The sequence below is a fragment of the Chamaea fasciata genome, unplaced genomic scaffold (assembly GCF_029207755.1).
Source record: "Chamaea fasciata isolate MVZ Bird 193981 ecotype frontalis unplaced genomic scaffold, bChaFas1.0.hap1 SCAF_6, whole genome shotgun sequence".
Classification (NCBI taxonomy): Eukaryota; Metazoa; Chordata; class Aves; order Passeriformes; family Sylviidae; genus Chamaea; species Chamaea fasciata.
Window position 1 is genome coordinate 51,076,699 of NW_027094091.1, and position 27,740 is coordinate 51,104,438.

The following is a 27,740-nucleotide window of genomic DNA, read 5'->3' on the forward strand; positions in this document are numbered from 1 at the left end:
CAACATCTTACACTTTTGTGCATTAGGTAGTCACAGCAGCAGATAATAACTTCCAGGGAACTGGAACATCCAACTAATTTCCAAAGTATTTTCTGCTATTTTACTATATAACACTGGCTGATATAGTCAGTATTTTCATACTAATATGCCAGGATTCACTTAAAATAGTCTCAGTCAGCAACTGGCAACTCTGGAAAATTGAAATCTTATTCAGCTTCCTCCTCTTTTACTCTGGACTTGCCACACAACAGCTTTTCAATAGTGGATTTACAGCTCCATGAATTCACAAGATGTACATATGTGGTAAAAATTATTCATTTCATTTAATGCCATAGGTTTGTTTTCAGTATCAGTGGCTAGAACTTCTATTTGGCATCCCACAGTTTGCCTTTTTATCCAAGGCCAGGGGAGACGCAAATTGTACTTTCTGTACCAAGATAAGGTGGGTTTAGTTTCTGTGTTTACATCCTGCTTTTTATCCCTTGAGGCTGCAAAGGTTACATTACCCTGGCCTTGCCACCACTGCTTAACCTTATTTTCATGTTTTCATAAATACCTGAACAAGTTTTTTTTTTAAAAACACATCATAACTAATGCTTTAACCAGCAGGTTTTGCATGAACAGTCTGTGGTCTCAGACTTGTTCCACATTTCTCAAGCACTGTAAATTCTCCTTTCTCCATGTTAGAGACTTGAATATTTTTTTTTCTACCTCTTCTCCCTCTGCAATATAAATATATATCTCAATAGAATCTCACTCCCAGTCTGACCCAAACTTCAGTCCAGCTAGATATAGTAGTAAATCATTTTATCAACCCCTTCACACCCTTTTCCTTCCCTATTAAAAAAAAGCTTCCTGCACATCTTCCTGCCTTCCAGAACACTTGCTGCATCCCCAGTTTGAGAATACCTGTACTTGTCCTTATTATGCACACGTGTATTAACACATGTCTGCATATACATGTGTGTGCATATATATACATATGCATACATATTCACATATATGCCTATATATGAATACATGTATATTTAGTCATAGAGTATTTATATATGCACGTGTGTCTATTGAATATATCCATATATGTGTATATTCTCTGTGTAGGATAGACACACCACACACATTTAGGTGGCTGTAGCAGGGTGCAAAGCACTATACCCTACACTGCCACGTTTTAACATCCTCCACCACACATTTTTCCCAGTGCGTTCTCAGGGGTCGATTCTTTTTCTAACCCAATAAAAACGTCAATAGTAAACTTTGTATTTAACAGCCTGAACTACACATGGGGTATTTTACCAGCATGGATTTTCGAGTGCACTTGAGTTTACCTTCTGGCTATTCTGAAGAATGAGTAACTCGTTCCACTCCATTCAGCAACATCCACTCCTCCCCCAACCTCCCTCTTTTGGACTGATTACCTTTTAGATACAAAAGAAAATGAGCCACTATGTGAGAAAGAGGTGCATTCCCCAGCATTAAGGTTTTAGAATAGTCACCTACCCAAGCTGAAAATGGCTTACCAATAATCTAAAACAAACTATTTTGTTAGAATATGGAACAGGAAAGGTAACAAAATGTCCCCTTGCATAATTTTCTACACAAATCAGTCTTGCCCTGTTGATATTGGTTCAAAATTATAACACGTACCTATGAACTGAATCATGAGAGCAGTTATTGAAAGATGGTTCCCAGGCACAAAACATCACACATTTCACCAGCTCTGCCACTCCACTTGCAGCTTTATACACTACTGAAACATAAATAGCACTCAATTCTCCTCCTTCGATGGAAGAGTAACAATACATCTTTCCAAATGGAGTTACTGGCTGTTTCAGTGGCCTGGCTCCATACCCAGATAATTAGATTACAATCAATTAGTGGAAATATCCAATATAAATAAGTCAAGAAAACATCCAACTTCCTGGAAAGTTAAGCTCCCCCAGCAAACCAAACATTTCAGCAGTATTGAAGCTCTGTTCTTATTTTAGGAAAACAGCAACAGTATTTTTCTCGCTTCTTTTACAATATAACCCTTATTGCACTTTGCTTCTAAAAGCATCACAAAGCAGGTCAAGCTCCTTTGAAGTAAATATTATTTCTGAGGACAGCATTTGCTTTCTGACACAGCTCTCTGTTCAGGGAGAAGACTGAGCAGAACAAGCACGTGTTCGATCATGAACCAGACAAGTATGAAGAGTCCTGCTGTCCCAAGGGGTTCTTGATTTAAGGGTCAAGGAGGAAAGAATTAAAGAACAAATGGGAAGGACTGTTGGCTTGAACTTGAACTATGTTCTGGTGAAAAATAATTACACTGCTCATCATTACTGGGAGAGAAGATGTAGGAAAAGTTGAAGGGCAGTTTCTGGCCTTCCACTCCCAAGGACCTGAGTTTTCCCTGCAGCCTGAGCTGGCAGTCTGCTGGCAGATTTTTAAGATGATTTTCAAAGCATTCATCCTACTCTCACACCCAATTCAAAGACCTGAACTTTCTGTGTATAATACAGAGGCGTATCATGTTGAAAATAAAGCTAAATTAATACTCAAGGGCACTGCAGGCAGGAGCAGGGATCAGCCAACATTCTTTTTCTTCATGAAACCTGCAGCCACTGCAGAAGTATTTAGGCTGAAGTAGTAATTATAATATGGAGAAGCATCACAGCTTAACAACTACAACTAACCTTCCATGGCAATGTTAGCTCATCCTGCCTGTATAGCTCAAGTTCCTCCCATAGCTACACACAATCACCAGTTCGCACAGCTAGAAACTGAATCTGCCACTGATTATGTTTGGGAATTTCTGTCATTAAATGTAATCCTTAAATCCAGCTGGATACTGGTAAATTTGAGTGTGATCTCCAAGCTCTTTCACTCCCACAAAGTAATAAAAGCAAGCAAAATGCTGCTGTTTTGTTTGTGCAGCCGTGGGAAGAACACACCACAGAGACTCCAGATGTACTGTTTTCTCTAAATAGAGAAAAAAAGCAGGAAGTTAAATGCAGTCTCTATCTATCATCTATCTATCTATCTATCTATCTATCTATCTATCTATCTATTTCTGAGCAAAGCTTAATGGATGTACAAGAAGCATGGAGCAACCTCTAAGAAGCAATAACTTCTGCTCAAGGTTCAGAATATACAAGACTACACTGTTTCACCAAAGAATTGTGCTTTATACAGTCAACAGATTCTCACCAGGATGGGAAGAAAAGTATTTGACTATAACCAGCAAGTTAACACTGTAGGTACTATTAAGTTTGTGTTCTTTTTTTGGATTTATTTATTACTTTATATAAGATCCCCAGTGTAGGAAAGAAGCGGGGGGGGGAGGAAAAAATAAATCATACTCAATTAGATCCTAACACAGTAAATTTTCATTTCCTTCAACATGGGTTTTGCCAGAGTAAGATTAAACTCAAGCCATATTAATTTATCAGTAAATTATTATTAATACATTTTCATGTATGTTAGCGCAGCAATTTTTCACCCTGCATCTTTAGCAATCTAACACATTCTTTCACTAGGAGTCTACAAGTCCTTCAATAAATGTATCACTTCAGCAGGAAATTTTTTTTCTCTTTTCATGATTGATTGAGAATTCTTCCAACAAGTTTAACCTTTGAGATTAAACATGCTGAGTAAATTGAAAAATCACAAAATGTGAGCATTTGAAATGATGGGCAATGGCTTCACAAGTCACAAGGGGGAAGAAGGACAGGAGCACGAGGATTATTAGAAGGATTCCACAGAACTCAAAGGCATTTTTCTGTCCTCTTATCAGTGGATAAGAGATTAAAGCTAGAGCCTAAATTCCAAAACTAAAGATTTTGAAAGAATAGTTCCATACCAAAAATATTTTAACTGTGTCTTCCTAAGCAGAAGGTAATGTAACTCCTAATGTCTATATATCCATACAATCATAAGGATATGAAGGTGATTATAGCTTTCTCATCCCCTTAAGCAGTGGACTATATATAGTACAGTAAGCACTTGTATATTCATAAAAACTGCATCCATACATAGTGGCATGATAGCGCTGCTTTAAACAACTGATCAATAAAGTTGTATAATGCTTACAGAGAAAACCTCAAAATCAGCTACATCAGCACAAATACACAAAACTGATTTTTGGTCAATCGTCCGATTTCTCTTCACCTTTGTTAGAGTTCTTTTCCTCTTTTCCAAACTATTCAACTTTCAAGAAGTAGACTTAAGCTGTGCTGTTCCTGATAGTCTAAACATCAGCATACAACTGGAACCTTCATTCTACCATCCTTTTAAGTGCATTACTGAACAAGTCAAAAGTGGATCTGCAGATGCAGTCACCAAACAGGCAGTGATTGGCTTGGTTAAAACACAATACCACCTTCAATGAGAGACCGCAGCCTTTGTCACAGGACAAAATAGAAATGACCATGTATAAATTCCAGCTCCTTTGAACAGAAATTGAACCACACTTATGCTCTCTACCTGCACTGCATGAAGGTCACATGGATAGCCAATCTGCTGCACATGTGGACACTGCTAAACCAGACCAACTCCAAAACTAGCAGTTGTCACATCAAACCCACCCCCACTTTTCAAAATTCGCCAAATAGAAATAAGAAAAGACAGTCCTATGTAGATTTCTGCATCAAAAACTGTAATTAAGAGTTCAACACTCAGCTGCATGCTTTACTTCTAAATGTTTCTTGCAGGATTTAAGTCGGCACACAAATCTATAAGAAGTCAGACCTTTTAGCACAACATGAAGGAAGAGTCATTGAGGATGACATATCCCTAAGAAGACTTCCAGAGTTTCATCCCCTTCTCTGTCTCATACTTCTGACAAGCATGATAATTATTTGCTGCTTAATTTTGAAGGTGTTATCTCAATTAAAATAGATCTCAAGGTCCTTCTCTCCTCACATCAACCTCTGCACTCTCACATGACAATTACAGAGCAGTGAAGGTAACAGCAGGCAAGCCTATACATTTCTTTGACAGCTGGCATGGAGAAAACTACCAGTTTTAAAAGCCCTTGCTGAGGTTGTGGAAGCATGATGGAGTGAATTTATGCAGGCCAGTTCAGTGGTACACATAAAATATCACAAGTACCAGCAGTAGAACAAATTGCTATCCACTTTGTCATGCTGATCTACAGGTACCTGCTTATCTTCAGAGCCTTTACTGATACCTGTGGTAGAGTTACACATTCCATTCCCAATACAAGTTACATTATCACATATTGCACTTACTACAAAGCACAAAAAGTTGAGAAAAATAGCCCAAAATAAACAAACCCTCCATCGACAAACTTTCTATGAGCTCATAATAATGAACAGTGTCTTATCCTTATCAACAGATGCTGTCTTACCTTTATCAAGAAAAGCTGAAATGTCCCTTTCTCCTATTCAGCTCTCAGGAACAAAAGAAACGAACTCCACCCTGCAGGAAAAGAACATATTTTTTACTGATTAATGATATTCTGAAAAAAGGTTTAAATCATTACAAAATAATGCAGACTTTCCAATTCTTGTATGATATTCAGGCAAAAAAAGGATGCTATCTGGAAAAACGCCCACTGATGGCACATAAGTAGTTATATATTTACTACCTTGTTTTAAGAAGTAACACCCAAATGCTCTTATGAACTGCAGCCCACTGATGGCAAAATATTCAACAATACTGGTTTACAAGGAAAATTACGTTTTTATATATTAGATACACTTCCAATAAAAAATGGCAATATTGCAACCCACTACACAATCTTTGACTGCAGTTTTCCTTTTCATCTTAACAGAGGCCCCAGAAGAATGAGATTACATGATACACATGACTAAAAATAATTCTGGATCCCCTAATAATTTACATATCTTCTAAAATAAGGATCATCACTCCTCCTTGTTGTAACAAATGCACAAACTCAAGCCCTTTCATGGAAGCAGGATGGGATTTTTACGACAACAGAAGTTAGAAGTCTTAGGGTAACAGCAAGAGTCTCATAAGCAGTAGAGAAACTGAGATTCATTTATTCTGCAGCATAACCATAAAAGCATTACTGAAGTCCTCAGCAAGTGCAGCTTCAGTCAGCTGCGGAGGACTGAAGACAAGGCTGGAAAATTAATCATAGAGGCTAGAAGCAAAAGAGAAAAAGAAGATAGAACAGCTGAAGAAGGATGATGATGATGAAGGCTGCTGGAGAATGAGCATGTTCAAAGCTTGTGTTGCAAGGAAAAGAAGTTTTATGTGTTGAACAAAAGGTACAAGAGCACAGAGGGAAGGAGAAAAGGAGGACCAGAGCCTCATTGTATTTGCTCGTTAATTAACTGCTCAATTACTACGCTAGAATGTGGAGCAGAAATTACTCATTTAGACAGCTTCCCAAAATCTTTGCAATCATAGAATCATTTAGGTTGGCAAAAGACCTTTAAGCTCATCGAGTCAAATCATGAATGTCACTGCTTATCTTATCTGAAGTAGTTTTACATATATCAACACCAATTCAAGAGTTACATAATGGTTCAAGCTCATTCCTCTCCCAAACAGTGGCCAAATACTTATCATTTCCTTCACAGTGCAAGAATACCTAGAAATTTTACAAGGGCATAAATAAAACTGATTTGCTGATAATGGGCTGATTCAAGTAGCTGTCCTTGTTCCTACATCAGGTTTATCATGCTACAGTGTTAATCACCTGATGTTTGAAAGGAAAAATTCATGTTGTTTGTTATTAAAGAAAATACCCAGGTAATTAAGAGGCACTAATCAGATGTTATATTTTAAATATGGAACTAGCTCATAATGACATCGTTATTTCACAGTATACACTACCATTTCCCTTTTTCTGAGATAAAAGAAAATCTCCACGAATTTTGTTTTTATTCCATGAACAGTCATGTATTTAAAAACCTCGTGAAGTGTGTTGTGTTCATTTGGTTTAGCTTCTAATTAACAGAGACCAGCTGCTAATGGTGAGCCTGTGACCCCAAAAATACCCCTAACCTTGATACCTTGGAAGCTCGCATGCATCTGTAATATACAACATATTTTCAAACTCCAAAAAAAAATTACTGCCTTTACTCGGTAAGATTCACTGGAGGGATTTGGAAAGCTTCCTTCGCATTGCTGAATGTTTTCAAAGGGTACAAAAATTAGGGATACTGCTTTGTCACATGCATCAATTAGTGCACCTAAGGTCATATCTGTTCTGAAATACTCTGTTAAATTGTGTTTACACAGTTACAGGTAGAAAAGGTTTGCTTTAACAATGTATTTTTCAATCCACTCTGTATCAGTATTTCATCACCAAATTATTTTAACAGCACATATTTAACAGAGCAATTTTCACCAGCATCAAAAACTTTCCCAAGTTACTAAACCTCCCTGAGCAAACTCTCCTGGCCTCTTCTGAACATTCACACAGCTCTAGAGCTGCCACAGTATTCTCCTTTCATCCAGCCTGTGCCAGGGACTGACAGCCCTGGCAGTGAAGAGCCTTTTCCTCATGTCCAATCTGAAGTCATTAATATCTGCTTGACTGTGTCCTCATACACAGTTAAAAGAGGGATGAGGACCTTATTGGCAGCTTACAATTTATGCAAGCAGTTACATTTCTACAATCTTTTTCTGAAGGAGCTTAAACAGGGTGATTGGCAGTAAAGAATGACAGCTTCTTCCCTTCTGTTCCCACAAAGGGACAATAATATCCTCCTCAATTTTGCCATGCTCAGCAACAGGCAGAAACATCATAGTGATATTTTCACATGATTTTCCTGTTTTCTAAAATCTCTGGAACCATTTTCCTAGATCTTTTTGCTCTTTTTCTCAACTCCATCATGCAGACACCAGGGATTGGTTTCAAGTAGGTAAACCCTACAGGTGAATGTCCCCAATAACCACAGCACAGCCTCTCCTGCTTGAAACAATTTCCTTTTATTGCCTTCAGGCCTATGATTCTGTCTTATTTTTAAAGGAGTCCTTAAAAGAAAAATTTTCCCATGCTCAACTAATGTTAAGTACACAAATGATTATGTATTTCACTACAGACCAACAGGACTGATCTCTCTATGGTTAAAGATCCTACTTTAATACTCCATGTGAGCCGCCAGCTTCCAAAAAGCATGTTGTCCTATTTGAGAATGCTTCTCACTCTTCTGCTTAACTGACGTAATTTTTTCTAACTGTGATCTAAAAGAATTGCGTTGCAAACAAATGGTTCAGCTGGCATTTGACCAAATGTTACCTCTATGGGCTGGGTTAAAAATAGAAAGACCTTCCTTCATTTTATTCTCACAAAGAAAGAAAAGACCAGAATGAGTAAAACAAACAAACAAACAAAAAAAAAAAAACCTAAAAAATTAGGCTGTACAGTTTACATGGTTCTTCACCAGACCAATACAGCTGCAATTTGACATCCATGTGCCTGACCTCAGAACTGGTGTATAACCAATACAAGAGCCAAGGATATCAGTGCTTGCAAAAACGTGAAGATGATTCAGTTAGCATTTACCCTAACCTGAACATAAAACACTTGTATAATTTTGAGCTAATTTATCTTTCCTCTTGACCCTGCAAGAATAGACACAGAAGGGTAAACTTCACTCTGACCGATACAATCCAGGATTTCACAAATAAGCTGATATTATTACAATGAAATGATGGGAAACACTAAAGGAACCATAAAAATGTCCTGTTTCATAAGATAAGGAAGCTTTTTCCTACAAATAATATTTGTTTTGACTTCTTAAATGAAGCTAAATAGTATTTTCATTGTTCTTTCACAGGTCTTTCAGAAGGAGCAACTGCTCTGACAACCCAAGGACCAAAGGCTCCACAGCCACTGACAGGAAAGTGCCCTTTCCCCCTCCTGCCATTTGTCAGCCTTACAGGCAAAAGCTGAGAGAGAAGCACAGATTGGAATGATTACACAGAAAGTTTGGGGCTAATTAAATACATTACTTGGCATCAATAGTATTTAAAATCTATGGAGAAAATTAATAGGTGCCATTAGAAAGTTTCTAAGGGAGATTACAGAAAAGTGTTACAGCATGAGGAATACAAGATTTCATTTGAAGCCGCCTCCACAAGACACACAAAAAATAACCAAACAAAAAAAACCCCACATGCACAGAAAACTTCATGAGTATCTTTTTGAAATGTGTGAATATAACATATAGAAATATATGGTTTGATTGTAGAAACCCAGATAATTCTGCTGTATATCAGTTGGCTCCAGTTCTCAAATTACCCAACATTACGACAGAAAGAAATCAATTCAGTGCATTTGCAGTTGTCTCTACCTACCGGTTTTATTAAAGAAAATTACAACTACAGGATAGACAAAATAGTGAGTAGGCACATCAATCTTATTACAAGTAAACAAAAAAAAACTTGATCTGAATATAAATCGATTCCTCCACTCCTAATAGACTACATGACTTCATAGGACAGGATCACCGCTTTTACGAAGACACCACTTTTACTAAGACTGGAGCAATTTGAAGTTTACAGATTTCTAGCGGCATATTGGTGAGACAAGCAGAGGCTCTTAATAAAAAAAAAAAAATTAAAAAAACCCCACAAAACAAAAATCAAAAAACCCAAACAAACAAAACCCCCAAACAAACAGCAAAAAATCCCCAGAAGATTCATCTGTGAAGAGCTAAATCTTGGAAGGACATGATTCTAGCAGGAAAGCGTAATCAGTGACCACTCTAATCAGTGACAATTTTGAAGTTTTATATTCCACTCCTCACACAGTCAAACACTAAAGGAAACTGCAGCACAGAGCGATAAGATGCTGACAATCCACCCCTTAACCATAATTCACAGATATGGATAAACTCTTTTCCATAGGTTTTCTATCTTTCCTATGGCTGCCAGCGTTTAAATTGTCAGGAAAAACACAAGGCCCTTTCTTACAACTTTGTTACAGAATAAAGTTATGCTATCCACTGAATGCTCACCTATTTCGATGCGTTTCTCATTGCTTCCTATTTTCTGCGCTTATTGTGCTGAAAATTAGTGCCATCTGAGAGATTCTCCAAGATGCAGGCATTAGAAACACCACAGGTCATCTGTGCAACTAAGCCCTTGTCTTGCTGATGCTTTCCCACATCCCTCCATAACATCCGCTCCTCTCTATGGCTCCGTGCCATTCAGGCATTCACACATTGAGCCTTCTTTGCTCATTGTTAGAATGACAAGCACCTATCTAAACAGAGAGTATGAAACACGATCTACGTGTTTTCAACTGAAATCAAACAAAAAAGACACTTCAGGCTGACTTCTGAAATAATATGTTCAAATATTTTCTTAGTACGAAAAGAGTAAGCTCTGCTCCAACAGTCAGAAAAGTCCCTGCAAAGGCACTACAAAGATAAGGAACATGAGGAATTTGGCTTCTGTATTTGCTGTCACCGTTTCCATGGCACACAAGTACCACAGATCAGATGCTCAAGGAGTAAAGTTTAATTCATAATTCATGCAACCAGGTCAGAGTTATCCCAGGATTAATGAGCTATAGCACAATCCTAAACAACCAAGACAAGGAGCAACATTGCTTGATACTGTAATAGAGTCTGTTTGGGGTTTTTGAGGTTTTGGGGAGAGCGGTTGGTTTGTTCAGGGTTTTTGCTTCTCTTTGTTTTTCAAATGCAAAAAGCCTTGATATTTAAAAGTCTGAGGAGCAGCTTCAATATATAATTGATAATCCACTTGACTTCAGAGGATTTTAATGCCTCTGTATCAGCAGAAATGCAGTAACACTGTACTCGTTACCAGTTACTTCAATGGAAAAATGGAAATTAAACATATGTAATTGCTTAAATCTAAGTCAATGTTTAAAGATTTTGAACAAAGTCTGAGTACAAACAAAATGTGACAGTATAAATATGCCCTAAGTTTACATGGCTCTATTGAGACTTATCGGACTTGTCAATATTAGAATACTGTATCCTAGCCAGTCATGAAATTAATACTTGAAACATTCTAGTGCTGTTTTTAACTCCAAAGTAGAGGAGAAAAGGCACTACAAAAATCATGTGTGTTGACATTATGAGTCATCTACGTATGTGCTTTAAAGTAACTACCAGTATTGTTTTGAGGCACACGAATTTAAAGGAAGAATCAGAAAACACATTTCAAAGGTCTAAGATTAAGAAAATAACTGTAGCTTCCACCAACACTTAGCAACTGGAAATTCAGTTCCAGCCTCAAGCCTAGATGGGGTCCAAAGATCTATTTTGATCTCTGCACACGAACTAGTTGGCCCTATTGGTAAAACACTAGGCCTGTGTAGCTACATTTTCCACATGGACCTGATGGGGACTATCACTAGAGATGAAAGGAGCCCTGGGCTACAGGCTGTAAAGGAGAGCGGGATGTGCTCCCTGAAATTTGTACCAACACCTACCTGAAGCATGCCGGAGGAGACAGAACACAAAACTACAGGATGTTGATGACAAATGCACATATGTATATTTGAAGGGCATTCGACATACTTGATGCCAACTCAATAACGTCCCCAGAGGGGACTTACAAAGCCGAAGTACACAAAATCAGGTCTGAAGAAGGACAGGCCGAGGAACAGCAGGTGCCCATTAGTCAGCTGCACTCTTCTGCAGTGGGTGCTTATGCAAGAGTGATTGCTCATCAATTCAAGTACCTGGCTAAGAACAAACAGCCTGCAGGTCCTCCCAGAGACACCGAGGGCCTCATGCTTCCCACTTCCCATAGCTGTGCAAGCAGGATCCCCATGACAGTGGACCAAAGAGGAACTATAAACCCAATCCCATTCTCCTTACTGAACTGCATCATAACGTGTCATCCATGAGAAACAGAGAGATGGTGTCCTAATGAACCCATCTTCACAGATTAATCCCTAAATCAGTGTTGATACAGTAGGCCACAACCATAGGATGCCTATTAAAACAGAAAAATATTTATCCAATTCAGCATTCAATTCTGGCTGTGTTCTCTGTAAATTTGAAACCTCCCATTGAAGCAATAGGATTACAAAAAGAGTGAAATATGTTAAAATTATCCATACATATGCCAATGCAAAAAAAAAATAACTATAATGGGACAAGGCTACCAAAAAGAGTTACAAAACTTCAATGTTTCTTGCCCCTTTTTATACAAGGCTAACAAGGTAAACAGATAGTGAAAAACACCCAGAGAAGTGAGAATTACACTCCATTACAGGCTGAGGCAGGGAAAAACAAGAAACCCAAAATATCAGCATAAAAATCAGAGTAAATTCTAAATCCTTATTTACAACATGATGCGCTATGACTTTTAAACAAGGAACATGAACCTTTCTATCCTATTTTCAGACTTCATACAAATCTCTGCATTTTCTGTTAAAAAGACTACCACATACAGTAAATAAAACACGGTGAATCGGGGGGGTGGAGGGAGGGGGACGCAGTAGACACCCTTTCTGAAAGGGCACAACCACATTGCTACATAAGCTATAAGAGAAATGACAGCCAGATCTTCTCCATTTCTGGACAAAATTCATTGCCTTGAAGGGAAGGAAAAAAAAAAGTGGTGGGGTGGGAGGGGGTGGGCTTCCCATTGCAACTTGGGCATATAATGGAATTTCAAACTAGATGGCCCAAACCAAACGAACACACACTTGTAAACAAACACTGTTTGCTTGATGAAATCCCACAACAGCAATAAAAGACTAGAGTACAAAGTTATTTGTGAATCAAATGGTTCAAACAGAAAAATGCACCTCACTACAGCACAAAGCAAATTACCAATTTGCTGCAGTCGAAAAGCAACTTGAATCTTGGAGCATGTTTCCTTTTGCTTTTGTTTACTTTGGAGTTGAATGATTTTAAACTACATAGGCAAGATACTAAATAACAATCACGGGGTTTCTGTGTGTATATATTGCATACATGTAAAGATGCATTTGAAAATTATATGAAGACTGGGAATGATTAGAAGCCTTATGCCACAGAAATGTTGCATAGGCATGAAGAATGTGCAACACTGCTCTGGAATTATTAAGGGTCAGAAGGCCAGCCCATGTGTGCAGACCTTTCCTCTAAACAAGGTTACCACAGTGACCTCCTCAGAACTGCCTGCATCCTGGTGTATTTTTGCCCATCTCTGCTCCAGGTTTTCACGTAGTTGGAATTCCACAGATGGTCCCCATTGCCCCCGAAGAAATGCTCTTTCCAGATGAATTCCCCAGAACAGAACTTCATTTCTTTGACAGCAGAGGAATATTTTCCAGAAATTCATGATCCCCAAAAGCACAACAAGTGGCTAATATTTAGTCATTCCATCATCTTAGAAAATATGGTTGTAGTATAAAAACATTTCAAAAGGGACTGACATTCCAATAAATGCTGGAAGCTCTCTGACCAGCATTTGATAACTGTACATTCAAGGATTTGTGAGTCCTTTCTCCTCATTTCAATATAAATAGTGTATTTGTAGTAAAGCCTATGCTAATGTGATGCTTCTGAAGTTTTAGTCAACTATTTTAAACATGGTATTTTAATGTCCTTTGTTAAACACACAGAACAGTCAATAGTTCAATATTCCAGTTTCTAGCTTCTCTTACTATTTCATTTGTTGATGTTAATGATTTGCTAAGTTGATTTCCCATTAACCACAGCCTCTGTGTTTCTCAAAGTTCCTTAGAGATTACTTCAGTAACAAAAGACATTATGACACAAAGATAAAAGCGAAGATATCCTAGTATATAATTTTCCAGCTGAAGGGCCACGCCTCAACACACACAGCTGTGCCCATAAACTCCCTTCATGCCATCACAGTGTTTCTTGATGCATGCACATGCACCCTTCAGCAAAATAACCCACACTTATCACAGAACATCTGCATTCAGATTCCATGCTTAGCAACCCTTTTCCAGGATTTCTGCTTGCATCTCTGATGAAATACTGTAATTCCTCCATTATATATCCATTCTAAACAAGGGGCAAAATACAGATTTCTTCCTTAAAAGAAATTTGGTATAGGTAATAACAGAATCATTACAATAAAGAAATAACTTGTCTGTATGCAGAGAGGATGCTCATCTTTCATACACGCTAAGTGGACTTACTGAGTATGTTTTTCAGGAAAGAGACAAGAAATCCTGTAACCCAAGATGATACAGAAACATATATAAGGAAAATCTTGAATTTCCTACATTAGCATAATACTTTAAAGGGAAGTCATCAAAGAGAGGTAAGTATAAATAGAATGTGAAAAAAGGAAATCTTGATTTAATAGTTGATTTTTAACCTCTTTTGCATTTATACTTCACTGACCTTAAAAACAATAAATTTCATTTTCACTGCCTGCTGTAACCACTGCAACAAACATTAACTCTAAACCAAGTTAAAACAGGATTTTAAAGCAGTGAAATAGCTGCTAAAGATACCTTAGGTGAGTGGTGAAAAGGGTTCACTCGAATGCGCTTTGATTCAAAATGAATTTGCTGACTAAAAACTTTCCACAAGAAAGGTTTCCTCTGCTTGTGGCTCGGATTTTTTAAAGGTTTCAAGTTCGCTGCCCCTAAGCCTTCCCAGGAGCTTCACAGATGAGTATCATTATCCGCCTTAAAATGGAGAGATAATTGTTCTCTTTCTTCTGAACAACAGAAAAACCAATAATGAATATATTAAGCTGGCACCTGCTGAGATTTTTAAATGAGCCATGGTGAGCTCCTGCTCCTTGGCAGCACCTTTGCAAATTGCTCCTCACCTGGGTGAAAACCCCAAATGTTTTAACTGGTAAAGGCTGCAGGATGGGGGGCTGCAAAGCATTAACTGAAAGGAGCCCAACAAAAAGTCCTTCAACACCAGTGAAGGCTGGCATAAACCTGTCTGGTAACTCCCACCGTATTATCTAATAATATAAAATAAGCTGACTTCAGGCTCTTCTCTAATTCTAAATTTAAGTTTTCTGTTAAAGACTTAGCTGCTTAAAATTAAGATGGTAACTGTTCAACACTTTCCTCCAAGTTGCCTCAAAGCCAATGCTTCACTTTCTTTTTAAAGAAACACACCAGATGAAATTCTAAAAGGCAAACCACTTTTAACTGAATGTTTTACTTGAAATATATTAGAATTACCACCAATCTTGAATCTTTAAATAAGATTAAATGCTCTACTTTTGCTATTCCACTCCTCATGTTTGCAGACTTTTTATTTTCACCTTTTCCTGCAATTTTGGCAATGCAGACAGACAAATGATTTTTCTTATTTTTCCCTGCTTCCATTATAGCTGACTCAGGCTTGGTTTCAAACGTCTGCAAAATATATTTGATGTCTGGAGTACTAATCCACAGAGGTTTCTTTTCCAACGTGTTTCCTTGGAAGGTGATGGAATCAATTCTATTACTGTTATTTTCAGAAAAAAAAAATTGATAGAAGTTCAAACACTACTGTTTTGTTTTAAATAGAGCCAGCCTTTGAAATTCAACTACCTGCCAGTGGTCTAAAATGCCTTTTTAAGCAGTTCACATAACATAGCAAGTAATAAACATAAGGCAAAACTTTAGCAAGTATAAAAAGATAGGAAAACACCCACATGCCATTACAGCCTGTTTCGACCTACACATACAATATAAATCAAGCATAAGGTAACAGTAGCTTAAATAATTCTATTAATCTCTATGAGTAAGCATTTCATTTGGCCATTTTCACATCCTGTAATTATTCCAGAGGAAACGCAGGTTAAAGGTTCAACTAGCACTTAAAATGTCTCCTAAAACATAATTATATATACAAGACTTAGCCTGTGGGTAAAACTGGGAAACCTACAACACAAAGCATTATTTTTCCCAAATAAACTGCTGAGTCCAATTATAACAATAACATTTTTAATCATTATTAATACTCAGTTTTATGCAAAGCTGCATAAAGCCTTACTATGCAGCCATTATAAATGGTTAAAACTGATTTATGAGCCCCCTCTTCCAGTTCACTCAAAGGAAGAATTACAAAAGCACAGTCACAGTTGTCAATTGCTCTGTGTTCTGTAGGGGATCACTGCAATGGCACAGGCTTCAAGGGCAGCCCTGTTTGTTTAATGGTAAAATATGGTTTTCAAAAACCACAAACCTCCAGTTTGCTTTTTTGCTTTTGGAAGAGAAACTGATTTCCAAAGATGGAAAGGGAGTCCACAAACTGTGCATGCCATGATGTACCTGTTTATCTAAACTGCTCTTAGGGAAGAAAAACAAAACAAATCAAATCAAACAAATATACCAAACAACTGCAACAACCAAAAATAAACCCCAAAAACCACCCAACAAAAAACCAACAAAACAAAAAACCAAAACAAACCAAACAACTCTATAAATTTAAATAACCAGGCATGCAGTGGAAAAAGGATGACAAGAGGTGAGCACTCAAAACAGGCAGGAATTCAAGTTAAATAGATAAAACACTTCAAGAGGATCTTGCAACTTTTATCTACAGAGCCCATTAATCTCCTTCTTCCTATTAAATATGCATAAGTGCTATATACAGCATATATTAATTTGAAACAGTATATGCAGTATGTATTCATTTGCTATTGGCAATTTATAAAGCACAAAAATAAAAGGCTATTTGCCATAATAAAGAAGGCTCTGATTCTACTCAGCTATGGTCTCTTGATTTTTGGACATAAAAGCATCAATGTGAGGTGTTCATAATGAAGTCTGTAAGCACCAATTCAAAGTCTGTGTTGTGGAAAACATCATCTTCTCTACTTATTTCAAGAGGTACAATTAATGGAACCTGGCAAGCAAGTTCCCAGGATTTAGTTTAAAATTACAAAAAAAATTCAACCTGAAAGGCTCATGAACGGAATATTAGTGTTAAAAATGCTCTAAGTTCTCAAATTAGTAAATACTAGAATTAAGGCTGTTCATGAAGCATGAATTTAACCTCATATATATTCATTGCAATGGCTTTGCCCAATATTAAAAAACAAGTCATCTATGCAGCCAAGGGGGAAAAAAAAGAGACAAACCAAAATACCCCAAGCTAAACAGCAATGCTCCTGTGACCAGCCTCTTTCAGATGCAAAAACCTATGAAATTGCTGTAGTACTTCATATAAAAAGATTGTATAAAAACATGAAAAGGAGAGATTCAAAAGATAATAAATAGCTACTATAGCGTCAAGCTGGAACTTAAATACAAAGCAAAATGACCATATTATATACTGAGAAAGAATTTTGGTTTACATGTTTTTCCATTATTTATTTTTAAAAACATTCCAAAGTTTTACTATAAAACCCCAAAACCACCCTAACTGGTTTTGACATATTTTTAGAGTTCCTCCTATGTTTTCCTTTCCTTGGCAATTTTTCTTCAGACGTGTATTAACATCTCACTCACCAACACAGACAGCTAATGGATTAGTACAGGTATCTGCCAAAGGTGGCAAGTGCCAAAGTACAGGCAACAGAACAAAGCCCAGTATATGTTTTATGTTTGGACACACTTCCTAAATGTTTCAACCGTCCAACATCCAGACATATGGCAAGATCAGAGAGCACCATGAAAGGATTCCCCAGTTATCTTCTACAAAGTAAAGCATAAACTGTGTATTCAGTAAGGTACCTCTTTGCCACTAAACCTAATTTTCTGGTTGTTCCTCACTTAATTCAGTTTGTATTGATGACATCTAGGGGATGAAGAGGGAATGGAAATGCCAAAATGTTTCTCCAGTTCCAGTGTGAGGAAACAGCAGATAACTCCAAGGTGTCTCTCTGACCTTCCAGCACTATGGGGCAATCTTTTCACAAGGTCTGAGCGTTCTCACACAGCTCCTACTCTGTATGAGATACTGATCTTTTTGTTAACATTTGGCATTCAGGTCTTCTTGTCCTACTTCTCTTTTGCCAAAAAGCTATTTATGTACAGTGCAATCCCAACACAGCATAGGATCCTGTCCCTAACACAGGTCTGTTTTCTCAGTCCATATCCCCTCCTTCTTCCTTGCTCAATATCAATCCCTGGCACAGGCTGCCCAGAGAAGCTGTGGATGCCCCACCCTGAAAGTGTTTTAGGCCAGGCTGGATGGGGCTCTGAGCAACCAGGTCTAGTGGAAGGTGTCACTGTCAGTGGCAGGGGGGTTGGAACTCAATGGTCTTTTAATGTTCCTTCCAACCCAAACTACTCTGATTCAATGATCTTAGTGACCCCCTAGACTGGAAATTGGAATCAACTGTCTGCATTAATAATACTTTCATTTTGATGGTAAAATTGGTGGAAGAGCAGGGCTTCAACATTTTGCTTGCTGGCAAGAGTAAAGTTCCATTGGTTTACAGTAGGAACACCAGAAGCAGCTTAACTTGAAACGTCATATTTGCCCATGGTGGGCTCAAGATTTCCCCTTCGTCTTTCTATTCCAGTACCAATGAGTTGCTCCATTTACACAGAACCACATTACTGCTACTCAACACTGGTAAGTCCATTGCAAGCATTCACTGCTTGTTTCTTCCTCTCTGTCAGTGCAAGAGGAACTCCTGAGTCATACTGAAAGTTTGCAGAGCAAGAGCTGAAGTCAGTGCAGATGATGTAAATTATTCAAGCATTCCAAACATGTCTCAAACATCAGTCACTTGATGCATCCAAAGATAAGATGTATTTTTAAAGAGAAAGGTACATGGCAAAAAAAAATGAAGACATTTATATGGAATCAGAGTGGATTCAGGCATCTCTAGCAATGGACCTTATTCAGCAGGCAAAGATTTGATAAATTGAGTGCTACTTTTTCTTAAAGCATAAGGCATCTACAAGATTTGCATAAGAAAAATAGTGTTCAGTTGATATATATGAATATCAGAAGTATGCTGATACTTAAAACTGGGGAAATGACAGTCAATTAGAAAGAAACATTAATCAAAACAAAAACAGTATGTGAATGCATTCATTGTCAAATGCAAATTTTTCTTTTTGTTGAAGGAAAGTATGACAGCACGCACCTGTTGTTTACAACCTTAAAACATCACTAAGGAAAAGGTGCCAATGCAAACCAACTCATGAACTCTCCACACTGCTGAGTAGAAAGAAACCAAGGCCCTGATTCAGCAAGCACCTACTTTTGCTGAAACAGGTTACCCACCTTGAAAGTTCAAAGGAATGTCTCACCCAAAATGAGCCGTCAGCTTACAATAACATTTCAACACTTGGGGCTAAGACAGGAACCTAGGAAAGAGCCACACCAACACTGTATATACTCTGTGAAGAAATGTGATGTACACTTTCAGTTGGGGAATTAAGTTCCCTGTTATTTTTGTCACAGATGGTCTGTCATGGCTCAGTCACTGCCCACTAGAGCAGCTATTGGACATGGGTTGCTACAGCTGCAGTGGAAGCGCAGAGTTAAAACTGATGGCAGCTCATTTCCAGAAGATGCCCGGTGCTGCTGACAGTGAGGCATGGTATGCTCTATAAGTCACAAGCTAATTCAGCTGTTCTATACAAGGGTCCTACCTAGCAGGACAAGTGTTAATTAGCACCAGTTTATAATCCCTTATCCAATATGTCCCATAATTATCTTTCTCAAGAACACCACTGTCACAGGCTAGTGCTCAACCTATTTGTGCAAGATGAAACGCAGAAATTAACCACATGGAAATCAGCCATACAGCTTTCAATTCCCATCACTGGCAGGAAAGAAAGGATGGGATGAGCAAACTAAACACTTGCACTGATTATTAGTGCTTTGGAATATTTTTTTTTCCTAGAAGATGGAAATCAATGGTCTTCATCAAAACACAATTCCAAGAAAGCAAGAAAATCTCCAGCTCTTGTCACAACAATCCCAGCAGCAGCCAGCCTCTACACAAGTTAGGGCTCTGTCCCCAACTCCTGCAGCCACAGCATCACATTTCCCTGCAGCACCCCAAGGTACTGTAGCCACTCCTGATGCAAATCTGGGAGCGTCTCTTGGCTCTAGAGCTTAGTTAAGTATTAGTGTTTCCAAAACACATCACGTTGAGAAGGGAAACAGAAACTTGCTAGATTTGCTCACCTCTGCTTATCTTAAATGCACTGATCACTAGGAAGATACTTAGAATCTTAAAACACGTGTGTTTTCCAGATTTCTTCTGTACAACCTGCAATTATAAAACCAGATTTCATAAGAGGATTTTATGGATTCAGTAAAAGCAAGCATCTGTCATCTTCTTAGATTTCATTTTTCAGAAGAGACCTGCTCACCTGTAAGAGTATTTCCCGTAATTATGTCCTTTGCAAAACACTTAAATATGTATGGTTTGATTTACTGAGCACTTTCCAGTTACACTGTTACCTCACTGTACAGATATATAAACCCCATCCATCTAAGCCTTCAATCTTTTATAAAACTTGTGAAACTCCTCTATGAAAAAGTCATACTGATGGACATGGACAGGCAGCAGAGCCACAGCAGGAACACAACGTGTTTTTTAAGAAAAAGAACTGAACAAATGATGACAGCACTGACATTAAATAGCAATAAATAGATATTAAGCAGTAAACATAGGACCAAAGAAGGTGGTTTACAACAGACAAAAACATATGACTGTCAGAAGTGTTCAGTGTGTTTGAGAACAATTTGTTTGGGTTAGGCCACTTCTCAATGTGTACATACAGAAAATTTCAGTCCCACGAACAGAAAATCACTGTATTCCATTTCTGATAATTCCTCACGCTTCATAAATTAATTTTTGTTTCCTTCCACTGTGCAAATGCACAGAGAAACTTACTCACATGTAAATAAACACAAATACGTACCTAATTTTTTAAAACCTTGATTTTGCCCCGCCTTCATTTGTGAATGTCACAAATTGAAATTTAAGTTATGTACCTCAGCGAAAATATTCATAATACATTCGAGAACATATCAAGGCATTAAGCACACTAAGTATCAAGCAAATGAATTGAAGGCATAATTTTTTTAACTACATTAATTAGTATTTCTGGATAAGAAAGCATCTTCTATGGTAGGTGAAAGGATAATTCAGCTGTTGCTGTTAGTTCACCTTTTGGTTGTAACTTCCAGATACCACATCACATGATTTAAAACAGTCCTCAGCAAGTTATTACTAATTTGACATTTACACTGGTGCCATTAGTATTAATTTTCAGTTGTCAATCTGAAGAACAAGGATTTTAATCTAATAATTTCATGACTAAATAGGTAGGATACTAATACTAATTATCAAAGCAACTATTATTTTAAAGTTATTATAGAAGGAATTATTTGTACAACTGGGCCGTGCATATCTAGAGGATAAAGCTGATTTTGTGTTATGTAAATGGTATTTTTTCTATGTATTTTTCATCTGTATAACAACTAGTTTTCTCTAAAGACTGGAGGTTCAATAGCTGAATTTGAAAAATTTGGCTTCACTCTTTTTGCTCACCTGGGTGAATAAATCCTGGTCCCACAGAGAGCAGAATAATTTTATTTCCTTATTACCAACTTCCTCTGAGATACAGAAAGTCCTCTTTAAAATACTGCCAGGTACTAAAAACCGATTTAGCATTTTCTTAAAACAGGAAGATTTGTAGTAGGAGATGAGCTCCCCATTATCCATCTGTTTCCAGTTGGGTTTATTCATATTACCAAACTTTCCAGATGTTGTGCTCTTCATCCTTTGTCCCTCTGGAATGATAAACTATGTTTCTCTTACAACCTCTTTATATCTACCCTTATATTCAAACATTATAAATAATTTTGAAATGAGACGTGTGTTAAGTTCTTATTTTCTGTAGGGATTTCCAAGACCAGCATTCACCAATTCCCTCTCATGAACTACCTACCAGGAAGAAAGAAAGAAAAGGATGGAGTGTGCTTCTTAGTGTAGGGATTTGGGCACTGGGGAGCAACAGCATGGGGTTAAGTCAGCTGGAAATAAAGCTAGAGTTAGTTCTGCCTCCAGTGAGCCATTTATACATATTAAAATGAGGAGAAGCAAAGAAGAAAACAAATGCCAGACCTGCAGGTGTGCTAACAAATTAAAACTGGAGCAACAAAAGAAAAAAAATCTGATATAGCCTTTCAGCCCTTTGCCTCACCTCAGCAATCCCTGTGATGTAACCTTTCTTCTAAGGGGAACTGCACACAGTCTGTCTTACCCATATCAGGCAGTGAATATCTGCACAGGCTGGCTGATTCTGCTGCTGCCCCTAACCAGCGCTGGTAGTCACCTGGAACAAGAGCCTCCAGGCTATCAAAAGATGGAGAAAGGAAAAGAACTGGCTTCTCCCTTGAGCACAAACAGTAACTCAGAAACAATCATCTGCAACTATGAAGTATGTTAGAGCTAAAAAGTTTTCAACCCTGCATGGTACTGTCTTCTAGTGTCTCAGGAAAGCATTGAATGGAAGGTTATTCAAATAAATAATCTGTGCTTCTCTACTTGCATGACTTCTCCGAGTTACCCTAATGCACTAGGAAAAGAGAGTACTTGGGAGGTTGTCGTGTGTTCTGCGTCAGAAAAGTCAGAATCATAAAAAGTCTTCTCAAATCTCCAAATGGTATTTTGCCTCTGTACGTGTTCCACTTGGAATTTTCCATATCTAGTAAAAATGCTGTTCTTTCCTTTATGAACAACAAGAATTTTTATGTTATGTTACCACTTTCCTTCAAACTAAGAAGAGAAAGAAACTGAGCCACGTAGCTGAGGAATCAGTATTTTAACACACTGGATAGAGCTTTCCACAGAAACCGCACCTACGCTTTTAAATAATTTGGTTTTTTAATATAGAGAAAACATAAGCCATGATGTTGCTATGAAAAGGTTCATGTTGTAAGCATGCTTTCTGAAATTAAAAATCACTATAAAAGAAGCAAGCTTCTGTGCTTTGTATCCATAAAATGGAACAGTGTACTTTTACGACTGCAATGAAATTGTTTTCCCGAGAAAAAGACCAAATGGAATGGAAAGATTGTGACATCCAAGACTTGTGCTCATCATGGGTATGTAGTCTGAAGTAGAGCAGAGCAATCTCACGGACAACAAGTCAGGTAGCACTCATATTCAGAGCATGGAAGCAAAAAGGATCTTGAGATGCAATTTAAGAATTGAAAGACAATACATCACTCAAATACATAAACTCAAAAACTCAGAAGATCTTGAGAAACAGAGGACTACACAGAAGTACCCTGGCAGATGAGGTCTTTGGTTTGAAGTTTACTCTGGCTTACAAACACTTACAAACCTAAAGACACCTCTAGAAAAAAAACAACCTGAAGTACACTCCTTGGACAGATTTTATTGTCCTAATGTTTCTTTTTTATGATGACATCTCCAACCTTATAGGAAGAATTTAACCCTTTTGCTTTATTAGAAAAAAAAGCTGCTAGTTCTTCTTTTAAAAACTGCTTAGTAACCGAAGTCCCCCTGAGCAAGTACCTTGCCTAAGGCAGTAAATCTAAAACATGTTATGGCAAACCCATACAGGCAATCCACAACAGGCTTGGGATTTAAGAGTATGGGCCACAGCTCCTACAGAGCTCCGCAAGGCAGTTTCCATGTTGGTACATCAGCTCTCCATATGAGGAGAAATATACCCGATCAGAATGACTTCTCAAAAGACCCTGTCATCGTACACAGATTTTGCCTCCCTGTGAAATTCCAGTTTCTTCTGAAAGTCCCCCAGCAACCACCTACCCTGCTAGGGGAGAGGGGTGGTGGGGAAATTCAGACTTTTATAATCCAATCAGAACTCACAGTTTTGGCAGCTCCTGAGCTTTTGTCATGTGGACAAAACCCCCAAAGCTGTCTCTGCAAGGGCTCAAGCCAGATTTCTTCCAGTTTAAGAGCTGTCCTGCAACAACCCTGCGCTGCAGTGAATTATCTTGAGCTGGTTTTCCTTCTTGCATGTTTTTTCCCCAACAATTTCTCATTAAACTAAATGTCTAGCACACACATAGACTATCCTTCCCATATGCACAGCATGGTGGGTACACTTAGAGTATACATTTATGTAAAGCATGCATACAGTAACTACACCATTTGCCACACTGCAAGCAGACTGCACGAGTGCATCTAGAAGAGTTTGGCCCCATCCCAGTAACTTCTGCCCGATTTGTTGCAGCAATACCAGGTCAGATGACGAGCTCCTCATTTACAGGAGGCAAAGACCCGGCTCTCAGTCTTTCTTAAAACTCACAGAGTTTCCTCCCATTAGCAACAAGAGCTCTCTAAACCAGTGCACGCTTGCTTTGTGGGGGGAAAAGGGGGTATGACAAGAAGACCAGAAAACAGCTGTTAACACAAAGGACAGCCCTGAAGTCAATGCAGAGCATTGTAACTCCATTCTACACCTGCTAAACCTTTTCCCCGAACCTTATTAGAAACAGCACTGGCCCAGCCGAGGAGGGAATTGGAGGGTCTCTGCAGTGCCCTCCCACCACGGGGAGCTGTGCTGGAGCAGCCCTGTGCTGGAGTGTTTTGCACAGCCTCTCCATGGAGGCCACTGACTTTCCAGGTCAGCACTCTGGCGGGCCCGCAGCTCCCACAGTGGCAGGGTGAAGCAGCCACAGCTGGACCAGCTGCACCTTTAGTGCCGAGCACACGCTCCCGGCAGCTCCAATCGTACGAGTTCAGTGCAGCAGGCAAGATTACGCATTAACAACCACGAGCAAAACAGGAGCAATTAGGGAACAGCTAGGGAGTGCTCAAATGTGTAACCAGATACTCTCGCAGCCAATACATATCAATACAGCATATAAAAACATGCTCAAGGACCACGATGCTCTCCCTCCCAGTGTTGCACCTGGGTGGTCTTGCAATGGAAAAGGACGTGTTAAATCACATTGTGTCCGCCCATAAAAGAGAGCCAGCCATAAACTGGTTGCTGACACTTAGAAAGTGCTCCAATCGATGCTGCCAGTAGTTTGAATAACCCTGAAGAGGACATTTCTGGACAAGGCGATAGCTGACCGTGGCTTTTCATAGGAAAGCAGCACTGGCAGGGACCTCCTGAATGATAGGTCTAATGCACAATTTCCTCCTTTTACCCCAAAATCTCTCTCCATACAAAACAGTATATAACAGCTCTATACTTACACATCCATAGCTTGACAGCTGCTTTGCCAATAACACTCCACATTTTCTGCTACTCCCGATCCCACTACGTAACATGACACACTACCAGAAACTGAACGGGAACTCCAAAACACCAAAAAGCCATGAAAAGAAGAAACTGCACCAATTCACAGGTCCTAAAGGAAAAGATGAGAATAAACGTGTTCCAGGCAGGCACAGTTCCTGAGTGATAAAGAATAAACACTGTTTAATAGAATGAGTAGGTACAATGTAGAAGGGGCTTTTTTCAATTGTATCCACCAGATTACCTGTGGAAAAGACTGGTTTTCAGGAAAGAAATTAAAACCACAGATGGCTGACTATGTAAAGCAGCTACTTCTAAAATACTGAGGAATAGCACAAAAAAGGCAGCTTGGGAAGTCAGACAAGGACTGGAAGACTGTGCAGGAAGCTGGAAAGATTATAAAGGAGATGACACCAAAACACAGACAGAAGCACGGAGATGCAATATGTGAGGGGTAGAAAGGAAACTGGAAGGACAGTAACATTTTTGATGGGCTGGAACATCAGACACATGAAAGGAAAAATTCCACATGCAAGATTTCAAGGCATCCATTTTCTCCCTCCTAGACTAAAGGAACGTCAAAAAGTGACAGATTAAACAAAAGTCAAAAGTTAGTTGAAAGCCATGAAGGAAAATGGCCATTCTTGTGCCAAATAGCTCTTCACTCCACAATTCTGAATTTCTGGGAAATGTACATTACTTTGACTGTCAATTGGCTTGTGCTTTTTATGGCTTATGGGATAAAATTACCAGGCCAGTGAATTCTACAAGCAGTTTTAAAAAAGGTTTACCAGGCTGCTTTCAAGACTTCTGGACAATGTGAATTACCAAATATGTGGTTTCAGTTTAGAAACTTATAAAGCAAAAAAATTACATTTTCTTCTCTGAGATTTGTTAATGGACATGTAAATAAACACAGCCAATGTGACAGAAAAATTCAACAGAATTTAATATACTGAAGTTAGGACTAGATAATTTACATTCCAGAGCTCTCTGGAAACACCAGCCCATGAAGCAGGAGGTGTAAAAGGAAATATTTTAATAGGTCTCTGATGCTGAGGGTGGTGTCATCTGATTGGAAAATAGCAAATATAATACCCATAACATGAGAAAGAAAAAATGCAGTCTGGGCAAAGAAAGTCCAGTTATTCTGATCCCAGAAGAATGCATGGCTTTAGCACAATTACTCAGAGGGGGAAAAAATGTTGAAGAAATTGAAGCAAACAGGAATAAATGCATCTGCATTAAAAAAAAAAAAAAAAAAGAGAGAGAAGAATGTGTGACTAACTTTCTTCTTTTCTAAAATGTGAGCATCTCTTGAAGGCATCATTTATCTGGCCTTCAACAAAGCCCATGCTAGCATGACATAAGGAACTCTTTAGTGAACTCAGAGGGGAGACTTGAAGTACATATTAGCAGTATAAACAGACCGAGTAGCTTATAGAGCTTTAGAAAGGGAAGACATGCACCATGTGGAGATTATTAGTGTACCTCTAGAAACATTTGTTCAGAAAGTCATCTTATTTAATACTTTTACCAGTGAACTTAGCAAGGAAAAAAATTAAAAACCAAAACCAACAGTACCTTATTAAAAACAGCTTCTAATGCAAAGTCACGAGATACAATCAACACACAGAAGGACCATTTAGAATATCACACAGAATTTAATGGATAACTTTGAGATATGTAGGCATGAAGCCCTGTAACACAAAATGGAAGGCTAAGTGCATGGAAGCACCAGGAAATTAAGCTATTCATCAACTGGGAAAGTTCAAGGAGGGAAAATACCTTGTTGACCATACTCATTGCTAACAGATTAACTATGACCTCCCAACATAATGCAGACATCTCAAAGGCAAATATGATCTGAAAAAGTATCAGGAGTTATGTTACCAGCAGAGATAGGAAAGCAGAAATGTCATTGTACTTCAGGAATAGCACATGAAAGTCTGGCCATTCCCACTCCAGAAAACTGACTACAAACCAGTGGGAGAACTTCCAGGATGCTAGAAAAGTGGGGAGCCTCTCTCAAAGAAGAAAACACCCCCCCCACCCCAAAACAAGCAACCAACAACAACAAACTACTCAGCAAAACTAGCCCAGCAAAACAAATGGTGGGAGAATGACCCCTCTACAAGTGCCAAAATACAAAAGACACCAGAAAAAAATGGCTTGCTGTACTTGACCTTCCACAACAGGTTGCTCAGACTAGGAACCTGACAGTTGATACAAGTTTCCCTATTGCTAAATTTGGGATTTTAATGATACCATTTCTCCCTGATGACATGCAAATCTGCAAAGAGCTTACATTTCTCCTTACAGGAAATTTGAGCCCCACTGAAATTAACAGGATACGAAAGCCAAAATCTAAATACCAGACACCCAAATATTAAAAATTCCAATGGAATTCAGACACACAATTCTTAGAGTCTTTTGACTGGAATCCGGTGCTGAATTTTGTTAGGTCCCAACAAATAACCAAGCTGAACGAAACAAACAGGAATAAAAGCCATCCCCCCTACAAAAGAGGACTCAGATTTGTCTGCCTGTGGTGCAAGCTGCTTCCTTCAAGCAAGGAAGATAGCACTAGAATATCTGGCCACAAGAAACCCTTGAACTAAAAAGAAAACCAAACCAAACTGAGCTACCTTCCCCCTCACCAGGAAAGAAACAAAAACAACTA

The 27,740-nt window shown here is 38.4% G+C and overlaps 1 protein-coding gene across 7 annotated transcripts in view; it reads right to left on the reverse strand.

The window, feature by feature from the left end:
- BMPR1B (bone morphogenetic protein receptor type 1B) overlaps positions 1 to 27,740 on the reverse strand; it is a 239,296-nt gene that overhangs the window by 176,969 nt on the left and 34,587 nt on the right. For 5 of the 7 annotated variants that reach the window (XM_066186348.1, XM_066186354.1, XM_066186347.1 and 2 more), the window contains exon 2: positions 5,354 to 5,424. The gene's annotated coding sequence lies outside the window, so the exon portion shown is untranslated. Of the gene's footprint in view, positions 1 to 5,353; positions 5,425 to 14,389; positions 14,409 to 19,985; positions 20,031 to 27,740 lie in introns of those variants that run through there. The other 2 variants (XM_066186352.1, XM_066186353.1) reach the window with 2 other exon arrangements.